This window comes from Pan troglodytes, chromosome 4 (genome assembly GCF_028858775.2).
Source record: "Pan troglodytes isolate AG18354 chromosome 4, NHGRI_mPanTro3-v2.0_pri, whole genome shotgun sequence".
Classification (NCBI taxonomy): domain Eukaryota; kingdom Metazoa; phylum Chordata; class Mammalia; order Primates; family Hominidae; genus Pan; species Pan troglodytes.
Genome location: NC_072402.2, coordinates 106,528,659 through 106,543,861, shown reverse-complemented (window position 1 = coordinate 106,543,861; position 15,203 = coordinate 106,528,659). Strand labels below are relative to the sequence as shown.

General features: G+C 36.4%; 1 protein-coding gene across 47 annotated transcripts in view; it reads right to left on the bottom strand.

Annotated features, from left to right (window-relative positions):
* The window catches only part of FER (FER tyrosine kinase), a 439,457-nt gene that overhangs the window by 364,745 nt on the left and 59,509 nt on the right, over positions 1–15,203 (bottom strand). For 2 of the 47 annotated variants that reach the window (XM_063810516.1, XM_063810518.1), the window contains exon 4: positions 1,822–2,195. The exons of 42 other annotated variants lie outside the window; for them this stretch is intronic. The gene's annotated coding sequence lies outside the window, so the exon portion shown is untranslated. The remainder of the gene's footprint in view (positions 1–1,821; positions 2,196–15,203) is intronic. 3 more of the 47 variants (XM_063810517.1, XM_063810519.1, XM_063810520.1) reach the window with 2 other exon arrangements.

Genomic DNA, 15,203 nt, shown 5'->3' with positions numbered 1-15,203 from the left:
TCTATTATAGCAACAGAACTTGGACTAGGACAGGCATTATTCATAATAGGCAAGATACAGGAACAACCCTCAACAGATGAATGGATAAAGAAATTATAGTAAATAAAATGTGTGTGCGTGTGTATACACATATATAATGGAATATTATTCAATCATAAAAAAGAAGGAAATCCTGCCATTTTTGAGAACAGGGATTAATCTAGAGGGCATTATGCTAAGTGAAAAAGCCAGGCATAAAAAGACAAATATTGCATGATCTCACCCATATGTGGAATTTTAAAAAGTCAAATTCAGAAAAAGAGAATAGAATGATGATTGCCAGGGGATAGGGGTGAAGAAAATGGGGACATTTTGGTCAAAGGGAACAAAGTTTCAGTTATGCAGGATTAATAAGTCCTGAAGATCTAATGTACACCATGATAACTAGAGTTAATAATAATTTATTATACACTTTGAATTTGCTAAGAGAGTATGTATCTTAAGTGTTCTCCTCATGAAAAGAAATAATAACTATGTGAGGTGACAGATAAGTTAATTAACTTGATTGTGGTAATCATTATACAACATATATCAAAATATTACAAGGTATACCATAAATACATATAATTTTTCTTAAAAAATAAAATAATTATATTATAGAATTTAATAACAAAAATAATATGTGTGTACTTGGAAACCTCTAAGGAGACAGAGGGAGAGACAAGGAAAGTATTCAAAGAATAATGGCTAAAATTTTTCAAAATTGGATGAAAAATAAATACAGATCAAAGAAGCTCAATGAACCCAAGCATAAGAAGCATGAAAAAGGCAAGACTACCACTACCATATTTGTGTCAGCCTTGGGATATTAAAATTTTCATAGTGATAATATAATAATTTTCAAAAACTATTTACATATATGAAACTCCTTCAATGGTATAACTCATTGTAATGAGTTCTTGGATATCTTCATTTTTCTTATAACATTTAAAAATTTTCCCCTATAAATACAGCAGGAATTGACTAGTCTCTTTCCCTGGATCATTCATGTCTTGGTGTCCAGATTTATAAGCATGTTCCTATCTGGTGAAGGTTTTTAAAGAACCAAAGGACTAAGGTTACTTGATAAATCAGAGGAAGGTGAATCATCTGAGTTAAGTATGACCTTCAATGTCAGCAGAATTTCACTTTCTCTTGGTTAAAGCCTTTCTAACAATAGAAAGGTTGAAACTCTTAAGACCATGTTATTTTTTTGAGACGGAGTCTCACTCTATCACCCAGGCTGGAGTACAGTGGAGCAATCCTGGCTCACTATACTTTCCACCTCCTGGGTTCAAGTGATTCTCTTGCCTCAACCTCCCGAGTAGCTGGGATTACAGGCATGTGCCACCATGCTTGGCTAATTTTTGTATTTTTAGTAAAGACAGGGTTTCACCATGTTGGCCAGGCTGGTCCCAAGTGATTCGCCCACCTTGGCTTCCCAAAGTGCTGGGATTACAGGTGTGAGCCACTGCACCTGGCCTAAGACTCTGTTATTTCAAGTATTTCAGATTCTCAGATCATCAAACACTAATATAATAAACAAAATGAATCCAAATGAAAGCAAAAATAATATGTGGACAAAGATTAAATATTTTTAAATAAAATCAATATAATCAAATTAAATAATTGGTTTCTAATAACTGGTACCAAAGATGCTGAGCTGCATTAGCTCAGTTACGGTCCAGTCTCAAAAGTTAGAGAACCACATGACTACCGGGATATTACTACTGGTATTAAAAAGGTAAATCTAAGTATCTAAACACAGATCAGGCCAGAAAAGAAATTAAGAAATTATATTACCTTTTCTTTCCCAATACTTTTCCAGCTTCTTGGTGCTCCTCAATTGCTTTTATTCCTCTTGGACTTAAGGGCCACCTTTCTTGTTCTTCTTCTGAAGAACAGTAACCAGAAAAATAACTGGCCATAGTCACCTTTATTCTTCAGAAGTAAATCGCCTAACCTCAGCAGTTTTCTCCTACCAAAAATTAAGCATTGAATAAAATACCTTCACAGTCCCTTTCAGTTCCAGCATCCTGTGATCTTTTCCTATTTATTAATAGCTACTTCCTTATTTAGTGCCATCCTCACAAACTCCTTGACTTTTATAGCTCACGTCCAGAGAAGATTCCTTTGTTGATCCAGCTCTAGTAGAGGACTGTTAAAACAATAATGGCCTATTTGGAAATTTTAAAGAGAAGAATGAACTATAGTTAGGATTCTGGGAGATTTTTATCTCTTCTTTAGCTCCTTTTTTTTATATTCCTGCTCTCCACTCTTTCCCATTCGCTTTCCATGTCCTAGACAAGCTGTTCTGTTATTTTCTATTTCCTGTAGTTCCAGATTATCCTTCATTGGCCCCATCAGCTCAATATTTTTTTAAAAAACAAAGTCCTCTCTTTCCTCCTCCAACCCAATCAACCTTTTCATCTACTGCCTTATCTATCTTTTTTCAAACTCCTCAAATAGACTTCTGGGGGAAAAAAATTAAAACTCAGTTCTTACTCCCAGAAGGTATAAACTAATCTATATACTCAAGATACTTCCTTCTTCTGAATCTCTATTTTAAAAAAATGCTTTTCTCTCTCACATAGAATGAACAGGTGGAATTGATGGTCTCCATTAGTTCTTTCCAACCCGACTCCTATTAAAGCTAACTTTGCTTATCTAAATGAGAGAGACGCTTTCTGCCTCTTTTACGTACTGGGGCTTCACTTATTAATATTACCAACCTCTTGCACACTCGCAGCAGGCCTTCTCTTATTTACTCATTTTATCAACACTATGAAGAAAATATCTTCATCTTATAAATGTGGAGTTTGAATGTCAGATAAATTAATCTGCCTAAAGTCACACACCTAAATAATGGAAGAGCTCACATTCAAATACAAAACTAATTCTTAATGTGTTACACCTGACACAACCTGATGCTTGGCGGGAGCAGTGTGGGAACCTAAAGGTCTTAATATCTAAAAACTACTTTAAGAATAACTACCTAGCCAGGTGCAGTGGGACATGCCTATAATCCCAGCACTTTGGAATTACAGGCTGAGGCAGGAGGATCACTTGAGCCCAAAAGTTCAAGACAAGCGTGGGCAAAAGAGTCAGATCCCGGCTCTAAAAATTAGAAAAAAAAAAACAAAAATAGCTGAGCATGGTGGTGCACACCTGCAGTCCCTGCTACTCGGGAGGCTGAGGTGAGAGGATCACTTAAGCCCAGGAGTTAAAGGCTACAGTGAGCTATGAGCACACCACTGCACTCCAGCCTAAGCGACAGAGCTAGACCCTGTTTCTAAAAATAAAAAAGAATAACTATCTAGGTTAAACTAAGGAGAATATTATTAAACTGTACATAGTAATCTTTAATTTCTATTTAGTACTTAATCATTAAATTAGAAGTGAAGAGCCATAGGAAAAGCTATCTACTCCTTTAGGCTACCTACTTTGTAGTATGAGCACATCTAAAAAGAAGTCCTTCTAGGGCAAGATTAGTGAGTCACTCTTGATATGACATGCTCTGTGAGAAGCTATGGATATGAAAATGAAAGAGGCCTCTCACTGTAACTGCCTTTCTAACTAAAGTAATGACCCATCTCTCAAATCTCCCTAAACAGAACAATTAAATAAAATTATCATCTTATCTAACCGCCCCAATATCTCACTGGATAATTAGAAATAGGACTACTTTGACACAGTGAAAAAGACAGCACACATTTCCCAATGCCCCAGGAAAACAAATTATTAATTTGAGATTTTAAAATTTTAGAACATTTTTCAGAATTCTGAGTTGTATATTAATATTAATATTATTAAAAATATTGCTTTTACCTGAAATGTAAAATGTGATTTCAAAAGATTTATTCTTTTTATCTTTTTTTTTTTTTTTTTTTTTTTTTTTTGGAGAAAGTCTTGCTCTGTCACCCCGGTTAGAGTGCAGTGGCACAATCACGGCTCACAGAAGCCTTGACTTCCCGGGCTTAGGTGATTCTCCCACCTCAGCATCCTGAGCAGCTGGGACCACAGGCATACACCGCACACCACCATGCCCAACTAATTTTCTTTTTGTATTTTTTGTAGAGATGGGATTTCACCATGATGTCCAGGCTGGTCTAGAACTCCTGAGCTCAAGCAATCCACCCGCCTTGGCCTCCCAAAGTGCTAATATTACAGGCGTCAGCTACCGCATATGGCCAATTTTCTAAATTCTTAAATGTGATTCTTTGGCAGTGTTGTTTTGTGACCAAAAATAAAATGGTTCCTAGAAATAAACACATCACCTATTTCATAATAAAAAGGAGGAATAATAATTCAATTTACAGAAATTTTATTCTCATCTACCCCAAAAGCGAGATCATTGCATACATTAAATAGCATCTCAGGCTTCTAAAATAATTAACATAAACCCTACAATGCCTATTTTATGCTTAGGAAGCCTATAGAGGTAAATAGTACCAGTTATACTAAGATTAATACATGATATAAAGAAAGTAAACTCTGCATGCAACTTTTGAAAAAGAGAAAACTACACATAAGGGGAAAATACATATCTTTTAGAAATGCATATTAGTCCTTTCTTGCCCTCTAAATTTGAACTAACAGCTGTGTAGTGAGGTAAATCAGTATTCCATAAACAGGTAGTAATTTAAGTGCTCTGAGTTTATTATACCAAAAGTATTTATTCTACAACACGGGATTAAAGAACAAACTACTACTGGAGCTATAATTATACTAAAACATTGAAAATAAATCACGAAGATGACTCAAGCTTGAAAAATACCTAAATAATAGTTGTTATAAATAGCTTTTCACTCAGACTACACCTCCAACTACTTGTTTGCTTTCTTTTTGCTTGAATTTTTTTAAATACAACATAAAAATTCCATGAAGAATGCATAGTCTGTACACTACACAATAACTCAAAATAAATGGTTCTGTGAAACAACAGTTTTTATTGTGAGTTTGCCCATTACATAAGAAGAATGTTTTTGGAGTCTCTGTGTCTTTATGGAATATAGAAATCCAGAAGACAACTCCTTAAATTCCCCTAAAGATGAAGTTTTCAAAGATTCAATCGCAAGTTCAAAGGAAATTTTAGATACTTCCCATTCATAAGAGCCTCTCTTCATTTTCTTCAAAGCTTCATGGTTTCCCTGGACTAGTGGTTCACAACTCTGGCTGCAATAAGAAGCAACTGCAAGCTTTTTTTTTTTTTTTTGGAGACAGTGTCTTGCTCTGTTGCCCAGGATGGAGTGCAGTGGCATGATCTCTGCTAACTGCAACCTCTGCCTCCTGGGCTAAAGTGATCCTCCCACCTCAGCTTCCCAAGTAGCTGGGACTACAGGACCAGGCCACCATGCTCAGCTAATTTTCTTTTATTTTTGGTAGAGATGGGATTTTGCCATGTTGCCCAGGCTGATCTTGAACTCCTGCGCTCAAGTGATCTGCCCACCTCAGCCTCCCAGAGTGCTGGATTACAGGCGTGAGCCACCATGCCCAGTCCAACAACTGCAAACTTTTTAAAAATACCAATTATTGGCTCTAAGGCCATAGATTCTTATTTAACAGGCTTTGGATGGGGTCTATACATCAGTACTTTAAAGCTCCACAACTAATTCTAATGTATAAGCTCTACTGTAACAAAATATTTTTGTGCCTAACAACCACGAGATTGTACAAAAATTACAAAATAAAAACCACAGGGCTTATGGACAAATGGGGTTAAAGGCATAATACTCGAGAAACTAATCAGGGACACATTTTTTAAAAACAGAAACCTAACAGAAAAAACTTTGCACAGTTTTACACATATTAAACGTTAAGAAGCACATGACTACTATATTAACATGGCACTTCATTTTGAAAAGACCTGAAGTTTGCTTGTCAAAGTCGATTTCAGAAAGGTTGCAACTTGCGAATTCTGTAAAGGGGAGAGTTATTCAAAATTTGACAGAAAGTTGAAATGCCACATGTGGATGAGTGTGGCTCACAACAAAAAGGTAAATGAAGGTAGCCAGTAAAGGACTGAAGTGTGTGTCTACTATGTATTCCTACGCAGCATGGTTAAGCTAGTTACAGTTTTCTGCATTCACCTAGTGCTTCTTCAGGTTTCAGACATAAACAAATGCAAAATTAACGTTAAGCTCAAATCGTTCCTAATATGTCAATTGTGTGGGAATAAACTCATGTTTTTTTTTTTTTTGATAGATTAAAGCATGTGTGTATATATGTGTGGTGTGTGTGTGTTTGGGGGGGCGGTGGTGTAGTTAGTTAGTTACTTAGTTAAGACAGGGTCTTGCTATGTTACCCAGACTGGTCTTCAATTTGTGGCCTCAGGTCATCCTCTCATTAACCAAATTTTTAAATGTTGAAATGATTTCAACCAAGATTTCAATGTTTTCAAATCCGGTGGTATAGCAGAAGTGGCTCTATAGCCAGGCTTAAAAATTACTGCTTTAAAAATATATATAGTTGAAACCCTAGTTGTACAGGCTCAAGTTACATTATATATGTATTATGTGACTACTAAATAATCAGACTGATTCATCAAAAAGCATTTTTCATTACTTTTTATTCCTATGTGGTATATGTAACATCACCAATATTTCAATTCACTTCATGTTTAAAAGGTAAGGCAATACTTCCTTTTAAATACCTTGCATCATTTGAAGATTGTATTTATCACTGTACTATTTCAGAAGTTGACTGTATGCAGACAGATATAATTTTACGTAAAGAAGAAGACACAAAGTAAAATTCATCTTCAGCACAGAAAACAGGTCCTAACAATACAATAGCTGTTAAACATATGAAAGATGTTTAATTTCACTCTTTTTAGAGAAATATAAAAGCACCCTAGATATCATTTCTTACCTATCAGAATAATAAAAATACAAAAGTCTGAGAACAAACTCTGTTACCCAGATTAAGTAGAAGCTAACATCCTCCTATGTTTCTGCTGGATATGCAAAATGATACAAGATCCACAGAGGAAATTTATAGAAATATAAATTTATATTTATATTGGCAATATATAATAAAAATATATAATACAACAGGTACATTTACATTTTGGCCTGGAAATCTCATTTCCAAAAATTCAGCGTGAAGACACCCATGTTACAAAAATACACCTATTCAAAGTTATCCATTGCAGCATTATTTGTAATTGCAAATACTGTGAAACCTAAAATTCCATATACAGTAAATTGGTTCAATGTTCAGATATTTTCTCCACTAAAAGAAACCAGGACTCCTAGGAAAAAGGGTTTATTCCAGGAATGTAGAAAGCAACATTCAAGATGAGATTGGAATATTTTCTTATGCCAAAAAGTAAACAAGTGCTCAGAGAATGAAGAAAAAATAGAAACCAGGTAGTTGGGGGAAAAAGATAGCTACCTAGGTCTCCATCTCCTACTATTTCCTCCAATAGGAATACAAACGAACAAAAAAAGAATAGAAAACCACACAAGAAACATGCCCTCAGGATTAAAGACAGAATGTACACACTTCAAAATAACTATAAATAACAGAGGCATTCGAACCAGAGTGATTCCATCTTGAGTGAGGGCTAGGAAAAAGGAGGCTGCGACTTGCTGAGCTGCATGCCCAGAAAGTTAGGTATTGCTAGCCTCTAGATGTTTATGGTTAAGGGAACAGATTGACAATGTTTACTAAACAGATCCAGCCTTAGGAGTGTCCTAATACCCCGATGATATCTTGAGAACAGAAGCATTCCTAATTTTGCTTTAAAGATAATAACATCAATTCTTGCAAAATATAGTAATTAAGAAAAGTAATCCTTTATCACAAACCCTTGTAACAGAGCACATCTCCCCATGATCTGTTTTTATCCTGTATACAAACAAGTATTGTACCTAGGGTGGACACATTTCTCCTCTTACTTTCAGGAACGCCTTCCCCTGTGTATGGAGTAGCTGTACTTTCACCACTTTACTTTCTTAATAAACCTGCTTTTGCTTTGCACTGTGGACCTGTTCTGAATTATTTCTTGCGCGACATCCAATAACCCTCCCTTGGGGTCTGAACTGGGACCCCTTTCCTGTAAAATAAATTAAAAAATGAAAAATTACCAAATCACAGGTTCATGTGATTTCTCATGTTCGTATTCTAGATAAAAAGTCACAGAAGAGATACAACAACTATTAAATAAATGAAATAAGTGACTGTGTATTGAATTCTGGATCAGAATGAAAAAGTAATTGCCAAAAACAGGACTATATTCCATATATTCACAAAACTAGAGGAAAGAATAAATATATTAAGTCAAAAGATACAAGATATAAAAGGAATTCAAATCTACTAGAGATATTTACGACTTGTTCATTTTTAACATGGAAATGACCCAACTACTTGATTTCTGTTTATTCTCTCCAATTGTTCCACCCTAAAGTATGGGTGTGGAGCAAAAGGAAAAGTTGAGTTTTGGCAGGTACAAGAAGACAAAGGAATGGTACACAGGCATAATTTAAATTTAAATATTGGCAAGAAAGGAAGTATTGTTGCCAGAAAAGGAGGAGTGAGGGAAGAAGAGACACTGCTGGAAATAAGTGATCAGGGAAAGAATTAAAGTTAACCTCATTAATAGGGTTACGAAAGGAAGTTGGAAATAAAAATATCTGAGCTGAAAAATACAGTGGATAAAATTAACAACAGATTAGACATTGAATAAAAGTAAGATTAGTGAAATAGAAGACAACAATAAAAACTAACCACAATGAAACACAGAGAAGAAAGAAAAATACAGCATAGTAAACTGTAAGACAACTTTAAACAGCCAAATCCATACGTAATCAGGGTCCTGAAAGAAGATAAAAGGAAGAGGGAGAACTAAAAAACAATTTTTCAAAATAATGCCTGAAAACTTTCCAAAGTTGATGAAAACTGTAGTAGCCCATGGGTTTAAAAAGGTCAACAAGACCCTAGCACAAAAAATGTAGAGAAAACTACATAAAGGCACATAATGAATTGCTTAACATCACAGTAACAAAGGGAAAACCTTAAGTGCAGCCAGAGGGAAAAAACATTAGGCACAAATTTTTCATGAGAAACAACACAAGTAAGATGATAATACAGCAACATCTTTAAAATATGTAAAGAAATTGCCAAACAGGAATCTTATACATGTAAAAATTGTTTTCAAAAACAAAGGACACCATAAAGATATTTTTACACTTTCAAACCTAAAAAAAATTTTTTTTCAATAGACTTGCACTATAAGAAATGTGAAAGGAAGTTCTTCAAACAGAAAGAAAATGATACAAGCTAGAAACCTGAATCTACATAAAGAAGACTACCATACACTGTAACTCAATGAGCAAATATAAAGAATTATGTACTTATTATGTAAATTATTCAAAAGATAATCAGCAAAAATAATAATGTATTGTGGGATTTATAACTCACATATAATTAAAAGTTGTAACAATAATAACACAAAGAACAGGTGGGAGAAACTGAAGTATACTCTTGCAAGAATATTATTATAGATGAGGTTCTACATATCACTGAAATACAGACTTATAGTAAGTTATAGATGTATACTATAGACCTTAATGCAACCATTAAAATAACACAATGAACATTTATAGGCAATAATTCAATAAAGGAGATAAAAATAGTCACATTTTAAAAATGCTCAATCCAAAAGAAACAGGAGAACGGAATATAAGAACATAAAAAGAGCAGACAGGATAAGGAGAAAACAAATGGTAAGATGATAAATTTAAACCTAATCATATCAATAATCACACTAAATGAAATAGTCTAAACACACAAACTAAATAGCAGAGATTGTCATATTAGGAAACAAAGCAAGACTCAACTATATGTTACTTACAAAAACCCACTTCAAATATACCAAATATATGATGAAAAACGACATACCATGCTAACATTAGCCAAATGAAACCCAGCGTGGTTATATTAATATCAGACAGCTTAGATTTCACAACAAAGAATATTACCAGAGTTAAGGTAATTTCTCAGTGATAAAGGGCCTAATTAATAAGGAGAAAATAAAAATCCTAAACATTTCCCACCCAATAAACAAGTTAATTTATTTGTCAAGAAGATATAACATTTCTAAACATTTATGCATCTAATAATAGGGAATCGAAATATAAGAAAAATGGACTAATAAATGCCAAAGAGAAACAGGTAAGTTCACAGTTATAGTGGGAGATTTCAGCATCCCTCTCTCAACTGATGGGACAGGTAGACAAACATGAGTAAAGAAACTGTGATGTTTAATTTTATGTGTCAACTTGACTGACTCAAAGGAACTGCAGATAGCTGGTGAAACCCATCTCTGTGTGTCTTTGAGGGTGTTTCCAGAAGAGATTAGCATTTGAATGAGACAACTGAGTAAAGACGATCCACCAGAAGATTCGATGACAAGCATCATCGAATCTATTGACAGTCTAATGGAACAAAAAGGAGGAGGAAGGGCAAATTCACTCTCTCTCTTCTAGAACAGATATTCATCTCCTCCTGCCCTCGAGCATCAGAACTCTAGGTTTTTGGGCCTTCTTACTCTGGGATTTACACAGGAGGTACCTCTGGTTCTCGGGCCTTTAGACTCAGACTGAATTACAGCACTGTCTTTCCTAGTTCTCCAGCTTGCAGACAGCATATCGTGTGTCTTCTAGACTTCCATGATAAATCATATATATATATATATATCTCCTATTGGTTCTGTTTCTCTGGAAAACCCTAATACAGAAATAGAAGACTTAAACACCACTATCAACCATCTTCACTTTACTGTCATCTATAGAACACTCTAACCAACAACAGCAGAATACATACTTCTTAGCAACTGCACATGCAATATTTACCAAGACAAACTATTTTCTGGGCCATGAAACAAGTATTCATGAATTTTTAAACATTCAACTGATACCAAATAGATTCTTGAAAAACAATGAAATTAAATTTAAAATCAGTAATGAAGAGATCCATGGCAAAATATATATACATTTGAAAATTAAGTAATATAACATGGTATTTTGGGGCCCACTCCACTCCATACCCAGGCAGATCTCTAGGCATCTGGAGCATCCACTCACTTGGATCAGCAGCATGACCTGCCCCACCCTTCCCATTCACAGATCTTGGTGCAGGGAGGCCCTCTCCACTTCACACCTAGGCAGATCTCCAGGCATTCAGAGCACCCACTTGCCTGGTTCAGCAGCCTGGGATGCCCTACCCTTCCTGGACATAGATTGTGGGGCAGAAGGGCCCTCTCCATTCCACGGCCAGGCAGATCTCCAGGTACTTGGAGCACTTGCTCACCTGGAGAAGCAGGCTGACACACCCACCCTTCCTGTGCATAGATTATGGGGCAATAGGGCCCTCTCTGCTCCTCACCAGGGCAGGTCACCAGGCATTCAAAGAACCTGCATGCCCGGACTGGAAGCATGAGCCACCCTACCCTTTCTGTGCAAAGATACAGGTAAAGGAGGGCCTTCTCTTCTTCACCCCCAGGCAGATCTCCAGACAGCTGAAACACCTGCTCACCTAGGTCAGCAGACTGAGTATCCAACCCTTCCTATGAAGACACCATATTGCAGCTGGGCCCTCTCTGCTCAACACCAAAGCAGATCTCCATTGGGAGCACCTACTCTTCTGAATCAGCAACCTGACCTGCCCCACCATTCCTGTGCAGAGACTGTGGTGCTGCAGTACTCTCCATGTCTAGGCATCTGGAGTACCCACTCTCCTGGATTAGGAGTTTGGCCAACTCTCCCCCAAGCAAAGAACTTGGGGCTGAGGAGGTTTCCTAGGCACACCTCTGAGCACTTGGTGGACACCCATTGGATTCTCCCTCAGTGCTGGTGCTTCTGCCTGCCACTGGGCGACAGGTAGGCAGGCCTGCCCAGTCCGGCCCCACACATGTTGCTCCCCAGCCTGGAGAGGTGAGCAGGGAACTCAGACCACTACGCACTACACGGATCAATCAATTGCCTGAGGCAACAGAGCTTCTCTCAGTAAGCGAGGATCAAGTATACACACCCAGCTGTGTTAGCCACAGCCACGTCTTACCTATAAGCGCTATGTACTGGCTTATATATAAAGAAAGCCCAATACAAAAGCCCAGTATAAAAACCTGCCAACGGAAGTCCATACGGCAGAGCCAAAAAGACATTACTGAACATTCTCTATAGACACACTACCTAGGAAGGAGGGGAAAGGAAAAGAGAAATTAAAAAATAACAATAATATCACAAGAAAAGAAAGAAAAAAGAAAAATTCCTACCTGCACAAAAATAATTACAAAAATTAGAAGTGCCAGCACCTCTAGATGAGAAGGAACCAGCACAAGAATTCTGGCACCATGAAAAATGTGAATGTAGTGACATCACCAAAGGATCATACCAGCTCTCCAGCAATGGTCTGTAACCAAACTGGAAACTCAGAAATGACAGATGAAGAATTTAAAGCACAGGCTTGGCATGGTGGCTCACACCTGCAATCATAGCATTTTGGGATGCCAAGGCAGGAGGATCACTTGAGCCCAGAAGTTTGAGAACAGCCTGGGCAATATGGTAATATCCCATCTCTACAAAATATACAAAAATTAGCCAGGCATGGTGGTCCACACTTGTAGTCCCAGCTACTCAGGAGGCTAAGATAGGAGGATTACTTAAGCCCAGAAGATCAAGGCTGAAGAGAGCTGTGATCATGCCACTGCACACCAGCCTGGGCAACAGAGCAAGAACCTGTCTAAAAAACAAAACAAAACAAAAAAATTCAAAGTATGGAAAAGCATGTATTACAAGAATGATTAACAAGATCCAAGACAAGGATGAAATTCAATACAAGAAGGAATACATCAGCATCTTAAAGAGAAATCAGTCAGAGCTTATGGAGTTGAAAAACTCACTTAAGGAGTTTCAAAAGACAACTGAAAGCTTCAGAGGAAACTTCAGAGCCTAAATACATGTCTTCAGAACTAACGCAGTCAGACAAAAATAAATAAAAAAGAATTTTTTAAAATAAACAAACTCTCTGAGAAATACGGGATTAGGTAAAGCAACGAAACCTACAAGTTACTGTCATTCCTGAGAAAGAAGGAGAAAAAGTAAACAACCTGGAAAACATATTTGAAGGAATAATTCAAAAAAAGTTTCCCTAATCTTACTGGAGAGGTAGATATCCACATACAAAAAAATCCAGGTAACACCTGTGAGATGCTATACAAAGTGAACAGCAACAAGACATATTGTCACAAGACTGTCCAAGATCAAAACTAAAGAAAAAAATCTTAAAGGCAGCTGAGAAAAAGGTCAGATCACATGTGCAAAGGGAACTCTGTCAGGCTAACAGTGGACTTCTCAGCAGAAATCTTCTAAGCCAGGAAAGATTAGGGGTGTACTTTCAGCCATCTTTAAGAAAAGAAATTCCAATCAAGAATTTCACATCTCACCAAACTAAGCATCATAAGTGAAGGAGGAATAAAATATTTTCCGGACAAGCAAGTGCTAAGGGAATTCTATACCAGGTCGCCTCACAAGAGATCCTTAAGGGAGTTCTAAACAAGGAAACAACAACAACGAAAATACCTGCTACCACAAAAACATGCACACAGGCCCTATAAAGGAACCACACAATACAAACTACAAAGTAATCATCTAATGACTTCACAATAGGATCAAAATCTCACATATTAATATTAATATTAATATTAATATTGAATGTAAACTGTCTAACTACTCCACTTAAAAGGCACAGAGTTGCAAGTTGGATTAAAAAAACAAACCCAACCATCTGCTGTCTTCAAGAAACCCATTCTTACATGTTGACACCCACAGGCACAGAGTAAAGGGTTAGAGAAAGATCACATAAACAGAAAACAAAAAAGAATAGTGAAGCTATTTTTATATCAGATAAAACAAATGTTGGACCAACAAAAAAACATGGACAAGAAGTAATAATGATACTAATGATAAAGAATTTAATTCAACAAGAAGACTTAACTTATATTTAATATATGCACCCAACATTGAAGCACCTAGATTCACAAAAAAAATACATCTAGACCTACAAAAAGACACAGACAGCCACACGACACCCCACTGATAGCATCAGACAGATCACTGAGACAGAAAACTAACAAAGAAATTCTGACCTGAAATTCAACACTTGACCAACTGGATCTAATAGAAATCTAGGAAATATTCCATGTATCATACACAGAATACACATTACTCTCATCTGACATGGAACATAATCTAACATCAACCACATGCTTGGCCATAAAACAAGTCCCAGTAAATTTAAAAAAAAAAATCTAAATCATACCAACAACACTCTTGGGCCACAGTGAAATAAAAGTAGAAGTCAACACCAAGAAGATATCTCAAAACTACACAATTACATGAAATTAAACAACTTGCTCCAGAATGACTTGTGGGTAAACAATGAAATTAAGGCAGAAATCAAAACATTATCTGAAATAAATGAAAATAGAGAAACAGCATACCAGAATCTCTGGGACGCAACAAGAGCAGTGTTCAGAGAAAAGTATATAGCACTAAATACCACCCCAAAAAGGTAGAAAGATCTCGAATTCAGGATCTAATACTATACCTAGAAGATCAAGAAAAACAAGAACTAACCCTAAAGATAGCAAAAGAAAAGAAGTAACTAAAACCAAAGAAAAACTGAATGAAATTGATATCCAATCATCCATACAAATAAACAACAAAACAAAAACTTTGATCTTTGAAAGGATAAACAATGTTGATAGACCACTAGCTAGACCAACAAAGAAAAAGACAGAAAATGCAAAATAAGCACAATAAGAAATCACAAAGGTGACATCAAAACTGATCCACAGAAAAACAAAAGATCCTCAGAGACTATTACGAATACCTCTGTGCAAACAAACTAGAAAATCTACAGGAAATGGACAAATTCCTGGAAACACGCAACTTCTCAAGATTGAATCAGGAATATATTAGTCTGTTTTCACGCTGCTGATAAAGACATACCTGAGACAGGGCAATTTACAAAAGAAAGAGGTTTAACTGGACTTACAGTTCCACGTGGCTGGGGAGGCCTCACAAACATGGTGGAGGGAAAGGAGAAGCAAATCACATCTTACATGGATGGCGGCAAGCAAAAAGAGAGCTAGTGCAGGAAAATTCCCGTTTTTAAAGCCA